This window comes from Puntigrus tetrazona, chromosome 20 (genome assembly GCF_018831695.1).
Source record: "Puntigrus tetrazona isolate hp1 chromosome 20, ASM1883169v1, whole genome shotgun sequence".
Taxonomy (NCBI): domain Eukaryota; kingdom Metazoa; phylum Chordata; class Actinopteri; order Cypriniformes; family Cyprinidae; genus Puntigrus; species Puntigrus tetrazona.
Window position 1 is genome coordinate 15,584,540 of NC_056718.1, and position 15,105 is coordinate 15,599,644.

At 37.6% G+C, this 15,105-nt stretch overlaps 1 long non-coding RNA gene and 1 pseudogene across 1 annotated transcript; both read left to right on the forward strand.

Moving 5' to 3' along the window:
* Window positions 1-44, forward strand: part of LOC122325491 — a 2,677-nt pseudogene extending 2,633 nt beyond the window's left edge.
* A 7,556-nt stretch (window positions 45-7,600) lies between these two features.
* LOC122325432 lies at window positions 7,601-9,633 on the forward strand. The gene is made up of 3 exons (XR_006247299.1): window positions 7,601-7,715; window positions 7,820-7,977; window positions 9,365-9,633. It is a non-coding gene; the product is annotated as an uncharacterized LOC122325432 (long non-coding RNA).
* The last annotated feature ends 5,472 nt before the right edge of the window (window positions 9,634-15,105 follow it).

Below are 15,105 nucleotides of genomic sequence, written 5' to 3' on the forward strand. Positions count from 1 at the left end.
ACTTTTAAGTTTGTGGAAACATAGTTGAACCTGCAGTCTTGTGAAGACGCTCTGGCGGTAATGTTTCCCGGTTTGCTCTGGTTTGAGTTTCAGTGCACTTCTTCCCTGCAGCGGATGACACTTTTGCCGATCTTCCGGCGACCAAACACCGCTGGTTTCAAGAACTTGTGTCGAGCTTTGGTTTTTTTCTTCGGTCTGTATTTGTAGTCTGGGGTGAGGCCAGCCATGTGTTGGAGCCGGAGCTGCCAGCTTCGCGGAGATGCGGGGAATCTTTCGCTGTCCTTCAGCATTTTCCACTGCTTCCCAGTCTCTTTGAGATCTCGGCATTGTGCATGTCCGGTGACTGTTCCATGATTTTTCTCTCTCGATCTTGGGACCACACCATAAAGGCATTCATGGGCCGTCGAATGTGGCCGTACATGTCTTGCACCAGTCCGGTTTCTGGTGGCACCTGGCCGCACGCCATCAGTCTGTTCTCCTCGGTGTCTGTGGTCTCTCGCGACATGCTGCTCTCTGTCTCGCTGTGCTCCGTCTGTTGCACCATGGTCAAAGATACTTTTCTCCCTTTGATAGACTCGCAGCCGCCGCACTCTAAGACAAACCTCTTTTCAAAGTTACCGACTGCCTTCTCTAACTAGTTCCTAGGTTTCGCGCATCGATTGCGTACGAATAATTATCCAATATGCGCCGCGGCCCCGCCTACAAGCCTAAAAATTAACCTCCTTCGCGTCCAACCAGACCTTGCCTGGGCAGTGATTTAAATGGTGCCTTCATAACCAAAAACGCTGCTTTTTAGGACAAATAGACAGCCATGCGCATATTTACTAAATCTAAACAAATTCAAGCCAACCGTATAAATAACGAAACAAATAAGTGAAAACAATGCTCAGTTCAAATTGAGTTATGAATAAAAAAATAAAACATTTATAAATGCTTTTATAAATGAACTGAATGCTCCATACAATGTTTTTGTCATTTTTTGCTTTCACATACAGGATTGTGATATATAATGATACATCTGTTTGCTGTCAAAAACTAATCAGATGAAGGCATCTTACTAGATAGCATGCTATGCAGACACTGGATTCGGACATGTCTTGTTGCCACCCTGCCTCCGTACACAGCCCTAGATTGCATTCGTGTGCACGCCTGTGGAGGGATTTCATTATGCAAAGCGAGACAGGCATATTGAATGAACACTGGTCTGTTCAGTGCGACACACCAGGGACAGAGATAAAGTGAGGATAAACATTTAGTGTATCTATATTTAAAAGATCGGAACACGTCCTTGTCATGCTCCAACCACTTGAGCGTTAGTACTTATACAAATACCTGTTAATAATTATAACCAGAGCAACTAGGATAGAACGGTAATAATAACCTGAAAACCTAAATCAGGCTTTTAAGATGACAAAAATTTCCCTACAGAAAATAAATTCTGAGATCACGAATAAGACTTCTCTGGGGAAAAGTATTAAATTCATTTTTATTTTATTCTTTTAAAGCTATAAACAAAATGGTCCTCCTCGATTAAGATTTTTCCTCCCCAATTTGCACACTGCATTTGAATAAACTAGAAGAATATGCTTGAGGCACTTGGCACACTTCTCATCATCCACGCAGACTTTATTCAGTGATTCACATTTTGACAATGCGATGTCAGTGCCGGTGTTGATTATACCCTGTCCCACTTACTTTTTATTACGCAAGGAATGTATGTAGGTTGTTACTCTGAAGCCTGAGCTCGTAATAGAGTAATGATGTTATATACATCTCTGGTCGTCTTGACTACATATATACCTAGCATATTCTCTATATAATATGATGTGTCCAGACAGCAGACAGACAGGAGAGGGAGTGCAAAGATTTGCTGTGTCAAGGAGGTGGTGAAAGACTCTCTCTCTCTCTCTCTCTCTCTCTCTCTCTCTCTCTCTCTCTCTCTCTCTGTAGACCACCCCTATACCACAGCTCTGGCTGACAGCCAGCTCCGTCTCTGATAAACCTCTCTGCCGTTCTCTCATTTCTTCTTCCCCTAGAGGGCAATCATTTTACCCTTTGAATCAGTCCTGCCCCTGCCCCACGCATCACTTCCTCCCCCACCTCAGACTCACGCGGTGACACATTAGAAATGCAGTGAGAGGATTTTGCTGGGCAGTTTTGCACTGAGATATTGAGATACAGCCTAAGATTAATTTTCACGGGCAGCGTCTCCTACAGACCAGACCACCCCCTTCCCTCCCGTCACGTCTTCCCGCTGAGACTGGCTGCTTCCGAGGGCTGTCTGCCCACAAGCCACATGTCTTTCCAACTCTGAGCCATGGATCATAATATTCTGCTGCCTTTTCAGCTACTTTGTATGGTCTAATTTAAAGCTAACAATGTCACCCCAAGACCTGGAGTTACCAAAGGGCTGACGTGCTGATGATGTACGAAAAAAAACAAAATGAGCTTGTTATCTACTTCATCCATCATGCATACAATAATTTTCACTTGTTCTGAGTTTTCTTTAAAAAAAGAAAGAAAGAAAAATCTGAGTTGGAAGTGAATGAGGCCAGTCGGTTAACATCAGATTGTTCAGTATGCCTAAAAGACTGCATGTTAAAAATGCATGTGAACATGATTACAGTGTGAAAATTGTTTGTTAACCTTTTCTGTGCAAAGTTATATCAAATTTTACAACTTTGTTGCCATGGCAATGCAACACCATAAACCTTAATAAAACTAATAAAAATGACTAGAACAGCTTTATTGTTCAAGTTTTAACAGAGGAATTAATGTAAGTGGTTTTTATAAAATGATACGCTTCAGATTTCAGCTTTTAAATCCTCAAAAATGGCCTCATTCACTTCCATTACAAGCTCCTTACTTTAACCTCAATTTTAGCCTTTTAGTAAAGAAAATGATGGAGGAAGTGAAATTGTTTTCTGTGATAATCAACGTTATACTAAAAATGGTGTCGAATGAGTGTAACCATGAATATTCCTTTAAGCTCCTTCAAGCCAGGAACATTCAAGCATTCTTGCTGCACCCATTTCCCTTTTTATTTTTATAATAACACCCTCCTGCTTTCAGAGCAGTGGTGCATTACAGTAAATTAGATGAGGCTTGCACAGTGGTAAAATGGGCCTGGCGGAGGGAAGAGGTGAAAAGAAGATGATAGAGAGACAGAGAAGAGCACACCAGACAGGAATGACTCATCTCCTCCATGGCGTTTATCTTCCTTAGACTAGGAGCTGCCACTCACCCGCTAGAGAAGTGCTAAGGCAAAGGATCGATAAGCAGTCCTGACTAGGAGCTATCTGATATTGAAGATGCGGGACGTATACCTTCTGAATGGCCCCTGGATGGGCTCTGCCAATACACCTTCAATCTCAACTGCACACAAAAGGCCAAAGTCAGATTAGGTGACTGCAGGGTTGGAGGGACACTTGCAATGGGTGGAGTGCCACATTCACATAAATGAGTTAACAAGCCTAGCATCCTGGCCATTGATTGGGAATGAGATGGCTAGCTTTGGTCTTAGGGGCCGTAGCTTACCTAACGGCTGCCGTTAGATGTGTGAACTCAAAGCACCGTTGAGTAGGCGTGAAGCGGACCAAAGCGATTGTTTTGCAACACTTTGGGTCTTGTAAAGCTGTGTAGGTTGGTTGGAAATATTTCTTTTAAATATAATTTTTTAAAGAAATAAATACTTTTCTGAATACGTATATGCAAACATGCCAGAAAAAAAACTCTTTTAATATTTACAATATTGACAAAAGATTTCTGTTTAAAAATGCTGCTCTTTTGAACTTTCTATTAATAAAAATATAGAAAAAAGTATCAGGTGTTTTCTATTGTATTATTATATCATATATATTGATGCAGGACCCACAAATAAAATGACTTTTAATTAATCCATGAATGTGATACATAATATTCTGGAATACTTTACAGTAAATGCAATATTTAAGTAAACGGTGTATTGTTTTCTGTTAACCATAAATGTTCAATTAATCCTGCAGGCCCCGGTTTGAATAATTTGGTTAAAAATGATCTCTGTTTAGTTAGAAACTAAACAGGTCTTTAGTTCAAGCTGTTAACAAGATATGGAAGTCAGAAGCAGAACGCACACCAAGAATGTTTATGAAATGATACACCAAGAAATGATTTTCAAAGACGTCTATAGGAAAGCCATTTTCTGTCATTTCCTCAATTCACCATGCATGATATTTGATCTAATTCTGTTGTTTCAAAACATTTTTTCTCCATCCTCTAGTGAAAAATACCAATGTCGTTGTGATTTGGGGAGAGTAAAGGATTTCGCTATCAGGGTTAGATAAGGAGCCTCTGAAGTGGAATACATACTGTAATGCAATTGACCCCGTGTCTCCACACTTTCAAGGTCTGATGCTTGGCAGACAGGAGTGACTTCACGAGAAGATAAACAGAGAATACTTAACACTCCGGTGTGTGCTTGTGTTAGATGTTGTCAATGCAGCAAATGCAATGTCAGATTACACTCCAGCACCGTAACCTTGTTCTCGTATTCTTACAAAAACATCTCCATGTGAATTGGAGGTGGCTGTTGAAGTTATTTACAGGATTTCACAACACTCTCTTCAGTGCCTTCGTGTCAAAATGATGAAAGTACTGAGGTAAATGTCAAAAACAACTTACAATTCTCAAGTTACACTACTACTGACTTTGAAAAAAGTTTCCAACTCAATTAAAGTTAAAACCTGCGTGTTTATGATGTTGCAGCATAAAATCAAGCAGTTGCCATCAGTTGTCTGACAAAACTTGTCTTATAATAATGCAAAACAAGCAAAGAATGTACTCAGTCAACTAGTCGGTGGGTCACTTAAAAGAGATAGCGGCTAGTCAGTTTTAACCCCGTAAATGCTGACATAAAATAATAGGCAGAAAAATTTCTGATTTGGGAATAGTTAATTTGATCTACAGACAAAATTGAACTAATTATAATATACATTTTAATATACAAAAAAGTATTGAGGCTTATATAGTATGATAACAAGTAATATCTGAGAGGGGAAAACACCTCACTTTTATTCCAAGATGCCTAAGCTAAGCAAAAATATTCATTTTGATGCATTTGCTGATATTTTTATGGTCAAAATGTAAGATGAATTATCGATCATTTGTAAACTGCTGATATCTTTATATAAATATCAGTTCTGACTCTCAATACATTACAATAATAAATACTTAATAGCTTTTTAAGACGTAAGCGCTTAGTTTTAAGATCAAGGTTCTATAGGTAGTTTAAAATGTACGATACCTATCTCGATGATTTATGGATAATCAAGAAAACCTAAATTGCTTCAGTTCAGTAAGTGTTCATCTTGAAATAATGGTACAAAGGCTATTCTATTATACATGTGAACCACAAATTAAAAATAATTTAATTTGCTAAAAAGCAAGAAGTTTATGTAGAAGACTGCATATAACAGGTTATTCAGAAAAGTTTTGATTGGGTTTTACATTTTGGATCAAATAGGCTTCAGAGGGGTTAAAGTTAGAGCTGGTTTAGGTCTATCTGACACAGATCGAACACATTCTTAGGAGGCCTTTACACAACATGCGTTTTGCATTAAAAAACAGCTTGACTGTGTGCATTGAATCGGAACAGAATGCAGATGTGCTTTGTAAAAACATGTCAGAGTGTTAATTAAAGCACCAAAACTACAAACAAAATATATAAGGGAAATCTAAATAAACTACTCCGAGCTCACTAATCAACTAGTTGGCTGTTAGACCGCTGATGAACCTTCCTTAGCAGAAGCATAAAACAGCAGTGGTATGTACGGTGCACTTGCCGTTTTTTGCAGTAATAGTAAACATGTATTCAGAGGTTCTCGTGGGGCTCTGACCCACTATAATGAGAGTGTGTTTAGTCTGAAGGCCAGGCCCTGTGTTGATGGATTGCACTGCCTGAGGGAGAGTTTTTTTTCTTTCTTGACACCACAGGAAGGCTCGACAAGGTGCAGGGTGGACATAGATTTCTGTGCGCGTGTGTGTGCCCTTTTCAAACTATCGATTACTGGAGCCGATTTCATGTCATAGCTACAGGCCTCATGCATATGTGGTGGCAAAGGGCAAGATGAAAGGCATCAATCAGACAATGTTGCTGTATTATCTTGCTACAAAACCGTGTAAGGTGTATAAATAATAAACATGCTTGTGCTTATCATTTTTTGTTGTGCCTCGGGCATTTTATTAAATCCAAACCACTACCTGAGTTGTACCGTTAAATTGTGTGGAGAGAATGTTTGACCTAGTTTTACAGATTTACAAGGACTGGAATCAGTCCAGGTCTTTTGTCAGAATCAGAAGTACAATCTTGTTTTTAACCAGCAGCCATTTTTAGAGCAACAAGAGCTCAACTGCTTTCCCATGGTGTTGAGCGTGCAATTACTCTAAAGGAATAGTTCACTCAAAAAAAAATTATATTCTGTCATCATTAGTTCTGTGGAACACAAAAGGAGATGTTTCTAAGACTGTTTGCTATGCAATTAAAGTGCACAGGAACTGGGGCTTTCAAGCTTTGAAAATACCACAAAAGCACCATTAATATGCGCTATATGACCTGTGCCTTAATTTGATTAAGGAAAAGATGAAAATGTAAAGTGTAGTTATTTGAAGTTGTTATTCACATCCATGAATCTCTATGTCAGATCATTGTCATTTTTAATTGGATGTTTTTGAGTGAAAATCGTTTCTTACGCCAGTATTTCTTCAGTGATGAAAACAATGAAACACAATTAGGAAAAAATGTTTTTTTTTTGATGAATGCTTATATAGAGAACTTTCATATTGATCACAATTTCGATTAAGGAGGCACTGCAGACAAACCATCTTTTGAGTTTCGGCTTTTGGTGGTTTCATACTAATTGAAAAACATCCAAAAGACTCTTTCTCAAAACTCAAGTGAAAATCCAAAAAAAAATTCTATACTGAGTAATAATTCTCCACTTCAGGAGCACTAACGCACACACTCACACACACCAAACTTTGTATTTTTATTTCTGTCTGTATCCTGAAGGTTTTACAAAGGGATTTGCTCATATATAAAAGCTTGATTATATACAACATTTAAAAAACATATTTTTAATAATGAGATACCAAATGAGGTCAAAAATTAAATACTCCAAATTCCTTCAGTATTCCCTCTCTAAAAACCAACAAACAAAAAACAAGAATAATGAAACTAGATTCATCCAGTGATTTTTATACTAGATATGTATGCAAATATTTAGCACATATTTCATTAAATAATGCCTCATTTGTATATTTAAACCTAACATTTTAGAAAACGTGCAATGCAAAAATGCAATTATCATTGTAGTCAATCAATAAGTAAGACGTTACAATTTTTACTTTTCCCATCTTATAATATCAACTAATTAAGTTCTTAATCCATAATAAGGGGAAAAAAACATATCCATTAGTATACGCAAGAAACCGCCTGGTTCTTATATGTCTTTGACTCATTAGTTAGTATTGAATAATGATTTTAATTCCACTTTGTCATGTGGCTTCGTTGACATGGAATATCGTGCATGAGTCAAAATGACTTTTTTTTTTTACGATACTTACAGGTGCTGTTTTGAAGGATAAAGTCTTCAGTCCCCATTCATTGTTATTGCATAAAAAAGGAAGCCTTTTGTGTTACTTGAAAGAAAGAAAGTCAGACAGGTTTGGAACGACACAAGGTGAGCTATTCCTTTAAGAGAAGTTCAGCTCAAACAAGGTTTCAGGTAGTTAAGAAATGTTTTCCTCCTTAACACTCGACACTTCTTTTTGTGAAATTTTACAGTGCAGCCTTGAAACTTCAGCTGTTATAGAAAACCCCTGAATTAGTAAGCTGTCACGGGTTTACTTGCAAACTGCTCACAGCTACTTGAAAATTGAAGTTCTCCTTTCCTCGGCAAGCCTCTTCAGAACACTTCATCCTGAGGGCAGACTAATTTAAAGGTAAGTAGAGGATGTCATCAATTGTGAACAAATAAGACAATGGTGAGGAGGGGCCAGGGTTGAGGGGTGGATGACAGTGCTGGAGATGGGTAGAAGAAAAAAAACAAAACAAAGATAATGATCACGACTCCTGGATAAAAGAAGCTATTATTTCACAGCAGTTCATCTCGTGTTGACATTCCAGTTAATTACCTGGTGCTGCGGGAGAGAGGTGCGCTGAGCCCGAGCATGACAAACACCGAAAGGCTAAAGTTGAGGTTGCAGGTGGGCTTATTCAGAACAACCTGCACGTAACAAGATCCACAGCTTGCACTTTATCTGAGGCACCACGTCAACATCCATTAAGAGCACTCAAACTCCCTCGCCGTTTAATGAACGGTGAGACGCCACACGAATGAGTACGAGGAGAAGGGGGGAGGAATTGCCGTTGAAACGCGGTATTTAACAAAATTGGAGTGAAATGTGAAGAGCTCTTTCCTTGCGTTTTTTAAAAAACACCAAGGAGTCGTGCTCTCCCATGGCTGTTGGAGTGAATAATGCGATGATTACAAAGCCCTTTTCGATTACAAAGCAGCACATAAATGCAGTCTTAAAGTGATGTGAATTTCACACTCAATTATACACACAACTATCACTGCTGTCTGCTGATTTTTAAACATGTTTTACTTTAAAGTTGACAAGAATTACACTTACACACTGTTTTGTACGCATAATGTGATATTCAGTTATAAAAATATAGTGCAGGACCTGATTTTAGAGATTAGGATTTGATTGGATCATTGAAAATGGACATAATCCTACCAAAATACACAATTAATTATTATGATTGTTATTATTATTATATTTTTTGATTTTGTAAATAAAATAAATACACAAAAATTATATTACAAATATAATCTCCCAATCAAAAGGCATGTGAGCCAAGACGAAAAAAAAAAAAAAAAAAAAAAAAAAATATATATATATATATATATATATATATATATATATATATATATATATATATAAATAAATATATTAAATAAACAAATAAAAAAATGAAAAAAGATTCTTAGCTCTGGTATCAGGAGAACATAGTAAGCCTTTAATGTGATCTAAAAAAAGGTTTTATATCTCATATTTGGCTTCACAACTTTTTGTTAATTTTGTTATTTTTTTCTAACTCAGAACTGTGAGACACAAACTCAGAGCTGTGAGATTCAGAGTTTTTTTTTTTTTAATCAGGTCTAAAAGGTTCACAGCCTATAACCACTAAAGTACGCATCATTGGTCATCATTTCTAAACATAGAAAAGACCTCATGTCCTCAGCGTCCCTTACCGCCCTAGTTGACTACACATCATTCTGTGAGATGCTGTGTGTAAGAGTTCAGTTCTGTTTCTATACAGGCACCTCTACGTTCAACCCCACGTCCAAAGAGCCATGCTCCCATCAACTGGCCCTAATGAGCCTGAAACGAACCTGATGAACCTGACTGAGACACAGCTCTGAGGTGCTGAGAGGCTGCCTGCTGCAAACCTACCCAAGCAAAGAGAATTCATTACACAGAGGTGCTCTTTGCTCTTCTTTTTATGGGATTTAGTTGAAATCGCAATATTTTTTCTGCTGCACATCTTCCCAATGTTGTTAAATCAATGATTTTTAAGCGTAGATAAAATGGCTGAATCTCTACTGTTTGAAAGTTTAGGGTTAGTGTTCTATTTCGAATAAATGCTGTTTTATTTTCAAAAAGTGCACTGCATTTCTACCTTCAAGAACACGCACGGTAACATTTTAAATTGCAATAATATTTCACTGTATTGCTGTTTTTTGTTCAATAAACGCAGCTTTAAGAAATATCTTTCAAAACCATAAAAAATAATACTGACCTTAAACTTCTAAACTGTAGTGTTTTTGTTTGTCTCGTGCAAGCTCTCAGACGGCAACGTTGACAGCAAGAAGCAATACAATTTTGTCCTCCCCCGCTACCTTCAGAATAAAAGTACATTTCATTCCGACATTCTCAATAATGTATATCCTCCAGACCAAATTAAATTTGCATTTGTTACTTCCTCAATTATAATTAAATAATAGTTTGTTTGGCATTTCCAGATAAAGGAATATGAATATAGGTCTGGTGATATATATTCTATGCATGACCTTAAAATATGCACATATAGATCGCTATTTTCCACACCACCATATCAAAGATCTTCCTTTGCCTTTTAAGTGTCTTCCCCGTCTATATTCTACAAATGTCAGTCATTCTGTCTTATCACATAATCTCAACAGCCGCACATTTATTTATGAGGAAAGGAGGTTCTGCCAGAATGACATAGCAAGTCAATGTCACGAAATGAAATACTGTATATAGTTCCACGCATTTGCTCAGAATATCAAGCATTTCTACAATAACACAGCCCACTTTTCCTGAAACCTTAGATGTTGTGGAAGAGCAAAGATTTTATATTTATACGATTTATATTTAGAAGGCCCTTAATCTCATTTCCTGTTTCCTAGACTGTATTTTTCAATATACCTTTGTAACAGATGTTCTTAAACGGAAGAGGCCTTTCTGGAAGCTAAATTGGCCCCAGTTGTTCCAGATGCTTACTCTGTATTATTTCTGAAGCGCATTCAATTCCCAGCTAAATAATCCTCCTTTTCATTTTCAGAAACACAAGACATGGCATAGGGGATGAAATGCTGTGCATTCATACAACCTGCATTCACTCTAAACCGGTGCTTTCCTTCTATTTTGCGGCGGTTCGATATGTCTTTATTCCTCTTAGAACATTTAAGAAACATGTCTCTTTTCCACACTGTGCTCTAAGTGTTATCTCTAGGTGTGAAGATAGTAGTATTCCCTCACATCTATTGACACAAAGCGCACACATCAATGATGGATGGCCGCTATTATAAGGCAAAGCCCCTGCTACCCCTCAGCACAGGCAGAGAGGCAGGGATTAATCTAGCCCATTACATTTGGGGGGTGGGGAGGTGGGCAAGTTGACTCTGATTAGGCACACTGAAGACTCCTGGAGCTCTAGGGCCCCGTTTACTCCTGGCATTAACATCCGTCTTGGGTGATCTGATCGGTGGACAGTGGTAAAATGAGGTCCGAAACATTTCGTGCTGGCATTTTGCGCTTTTATCAACTTGTTTTGGCACACTGACACAACACGTGATGTATGCGCTCATGAAATCCCCTTGATGAAATCTGATCACAAGTGGTCACTGGAGATGCTTTTGAGTCACATGGTAATAGCAGGTGTGAATGGTCTGTCTCACCTGATGACTTGTGAACAACTCACCTGAGAACGGTGTTAAACATAAGTGTATAAACAGGGCCTAGATGTCTGTGATCTTGGCCTGTAACATTTAGGCCTTTATATGTCTACATTTCAGTTTTCATGTTACATTTACAAAAATACGTTACATGATACAAAATGCATAAAAAAACTGCTACAGTTTCATTTACAAATGTAGCTACATATAAAATAATTCAATTCTTTAAATTAAATTATATATATTATTATGTAACTATATATATATATATATATATATATATATATATATATATATATATATATACTTATATATATTTTTTTTTATTTAAAATTACACATTTCACTGTAATTACATTTAAATGTAATTATTTACATTTCACTTTATATTCAATATAAATATTAGTTAATACAAATTATGTAGATGTAATGATATAAATCTAAAACAAATATAACATCTGATAAAATAATAAAGCCTTCATATTACATGCCTTCATATTACATGCACAAATTTCATATAATTACACTTTGAAATTAAATTATTTCTGCTATTACTTTATTTTTTATTAATCTAAAAATATAGAATTGATTTAACGGATTTCAAGTTATATATACAAATTGTAACACATATAATAGTATTTATTCCTATATTTTAAAAGTGTAAAAAAACAATACGTCAGTGTTGAGATGTCAATGCTAGAAACCAAAATCACTACGTGACATCAGCTCAAATTCACCCAGCAGTATGTCACTGTGGTTGTTGTGGTGACGGCCCTGCTCCAAAATATGTTAAGCTATCATTTCATCCCACATATCTGATCTTACACTGGTAAAATCTGCTGTGTGTCAAGCGATCTTGCTATGAGAGAAAAAAAGCTGACATGATGACAGATTAAGTGTCTAATAGCGGAGGAGAAGAGATAGATGGGGATCTTGCATGTTCGTGTGAAGCACACCAGTAATTTCCCCAGGTCATCTACACTTACATGTGTACATTTTTCATGTGCACTGAAAGAAAGAAGGGAGGGGAGCGCTTTATAATTTCTGAAAAGGGTAGAATATGAGAGGTAGTTAGAGAGAACGGTGACTAATATTAACCACAAACCTATTAGTGCAAATTAATTGCAAAGAGGCAACTTGAACACAGTTTTTTTTTAATCACACTGGAGTTAAAAAAAAAAAAAGCCAGAAACTACACTCGACTGAATGAAATGACAGATCCCAGTAAAGTTGGGTGGAACGAGAGATGAAGAAGAAACGGCTTGAGGTGAAGAAAAAGCCGCTTGACTCGACATTGACGTTCCTAGAAAGACTATTCCTGGAGATCAGTCTTCTCCAGTGCAACTTGAACCCTGCTTTTAATCATTTTCTTGGAAGAATGCTAGTGAGAGGAATAACTAAACTAGTAAAACTATCATTATGTCATTCCTGTAAGCTTTGAAACTTTTTCATTGGAGAAAGAGAAAACACGTGTCAATAACTTCCTAATTAGTGTATCTTATACGTAAAATTCACCTCCAAGTTCACTTAAATGTGTATATATATATATATATATATATATATATATATATATATATATATATATATATATATACATAATAGAGGCAATGAAAATGTACTGCATAACTGGCTGGATCCTATTATATTTTATCTATGTGCAGTTTAGTGATGAGTGAGTTCAGGCTTTATACGCCGTGCCCTCTGAGACAGACAAAGTGTTCGGGGGCAGATACTGTGACATTCTCATCCACGTCATACTCCTGGCAACCTGTTATTATTTATGGAGATTATTAATAGCGTGCCTTTGAAGATGAAAAAGCAGAAGAGCCCTTGCCGATCACGTCCTGGTTGTTTGGGAGTTGAAATTCAAAAGCGAAAAAGAGTTGTGCTTTTCTCGTGGCAGCCACTCAGTTTTGATAGCCGAAATTTGCAAGCGTGGTCGTGAGAGTCAGAGGTTTATGGCTACATCCTGTATTCAGATTTACACATCAGAGGATCCAAAATGGAGTGGAGCGAAAGCACATCCGAGAGGGGATCTCTTCAAGGTGAACTAACTCCTTCAGCGGCTGATGAGAGCAGCCGTTCGACAATATTCAAAAGCTTTTTTGTGTATGCTAAAACAGTTAACCGTCTGCTGGGCTCGGCGCCTGAAACCTGTCCCAATAAAAATCATTCCTACATGCCAGGTCATGCTGGGCTCAAACATCCTTCTTGCCCCGGCGAGCTGCAGAAAGGTAAAATGAAATGACTGGTGAGGTTTCTCCAAAGGAATGTCGACGGTTATGTGAAAGGGATTTCTCAGCCACATGTCTGAGATTCTCTGTTTTTTTTTTTTTTTTTTTAAATTGGAATCTGTAGATCTAAAAACAAGACCACGGCAACAGCAATTCATACAGGTCTAATAAAATGTTAATGTATACCTTCGTGCAATGTAAGTTTGGATAAAAATGTTTTCCCAATGTATAAATGTAAACTCAAATCCATAGTTTTAAAGGGTAATGCAAATTTAGGAAACGTAAATTATGATGCGCAGCACGATATTTTGATATTTGCTAAAGATCACATTTAGCAGTGTTTAAACAGGCGTTTAAAAATTAAACAAGATTAACTTTTAGCAAGCATTAGATGATGGGAAAGTTTAAACAGGAACTATTTGCATGAATAATTCATTGATTGGACACTGAATAATGCAGATTTATTGCCCCTATTTACTAACTTTACATCATCTAATGCTCAGTTAAAAAATATATTGTTTAAAATAAATAAAACAAAGTCGGGGGTTTAGAAATGCTTTCAAAAATACTTTTTAACATCTCCATTACAAACGTATTTTACCTTTTCTGTTTGTAGTACATCAGTGATTCTGCATAATACTATTGAGTCCTTATCTGTGTTACACCAATCCACTGCAACACGTGCACCTTTCCTCTCTGTATCTGAACACCTTCAGCTGCTGCTATGTATTTAATATCCCCTGTTCTTTGGCAGAATGCATCCCAGTTGTGCCTCCTCCCTCCCAGGGCTACAGGCCTGCCTGCTATTTTATTTTTCCGCTCTGCTCTAGAAGGATGTGGGCGATGATTTATAGAGCATGTCCAATTGGTTTCTGTGTACCAGCACAGGGCAGAGTGTCACAAGTGTGTTGGTACAGTAGGTCAAAATCCAATAAGGAATAAGGTGGGGGATGACCGATATGGGCATAAGCCAACTTAGCCAAAAAAGAAATGTTGAGGAAATCAAGTTCCCATCAAAGAGAGTTTTATGCAGGGGCCCGGTACTGGAGGATTTTCAGTCTAATTACTATGAAGGCTGGGCAGCCCAGCGTCAGATACCAGGAAAAGAGGCAGTGAAACATAAGACGTTTTGGGCTGTGAGACCTGCTCGCTCTGCTACAGGCTTGTTATAAAACCCCCTTTCTCTCTTTGATACCCTTTTCAAAAAAATGAGACTGCTTGCCTTTGGCAAATGAAAGTGTACTGGCACAAAAAGAATCTGTGTGTCCTTTTTCTGAGATAATAAAGACATAAGAAACACTCTTTTCACTCGAGAGAGCCCTGCATTAAGCAGTCTTTGGGATGGAGAGTGGGATTTCTGTCAGTGAAGTGAATGGGGTTAGCACAGCTGCTGAGGGCTTGGATCTGGTACCATGCTGGCTGCCTGTTTGAAGAGGGCTGCAGCTTAACAGGGCCTTCTAATACCTCCATTGTTCATCATGCAGGGGTGCAGACCTCGAGTGCCAGGCTGAGGTGAAGAGGTCCACAGCTGCACAGAGTCTGAGAAGAGGGAATGGCAGAGGGGAGAGGACGGTGAAGTGTTTCGATTCGGTTTGGAACTGATTATAAGAAATGAGTTTTAGTGCTCAT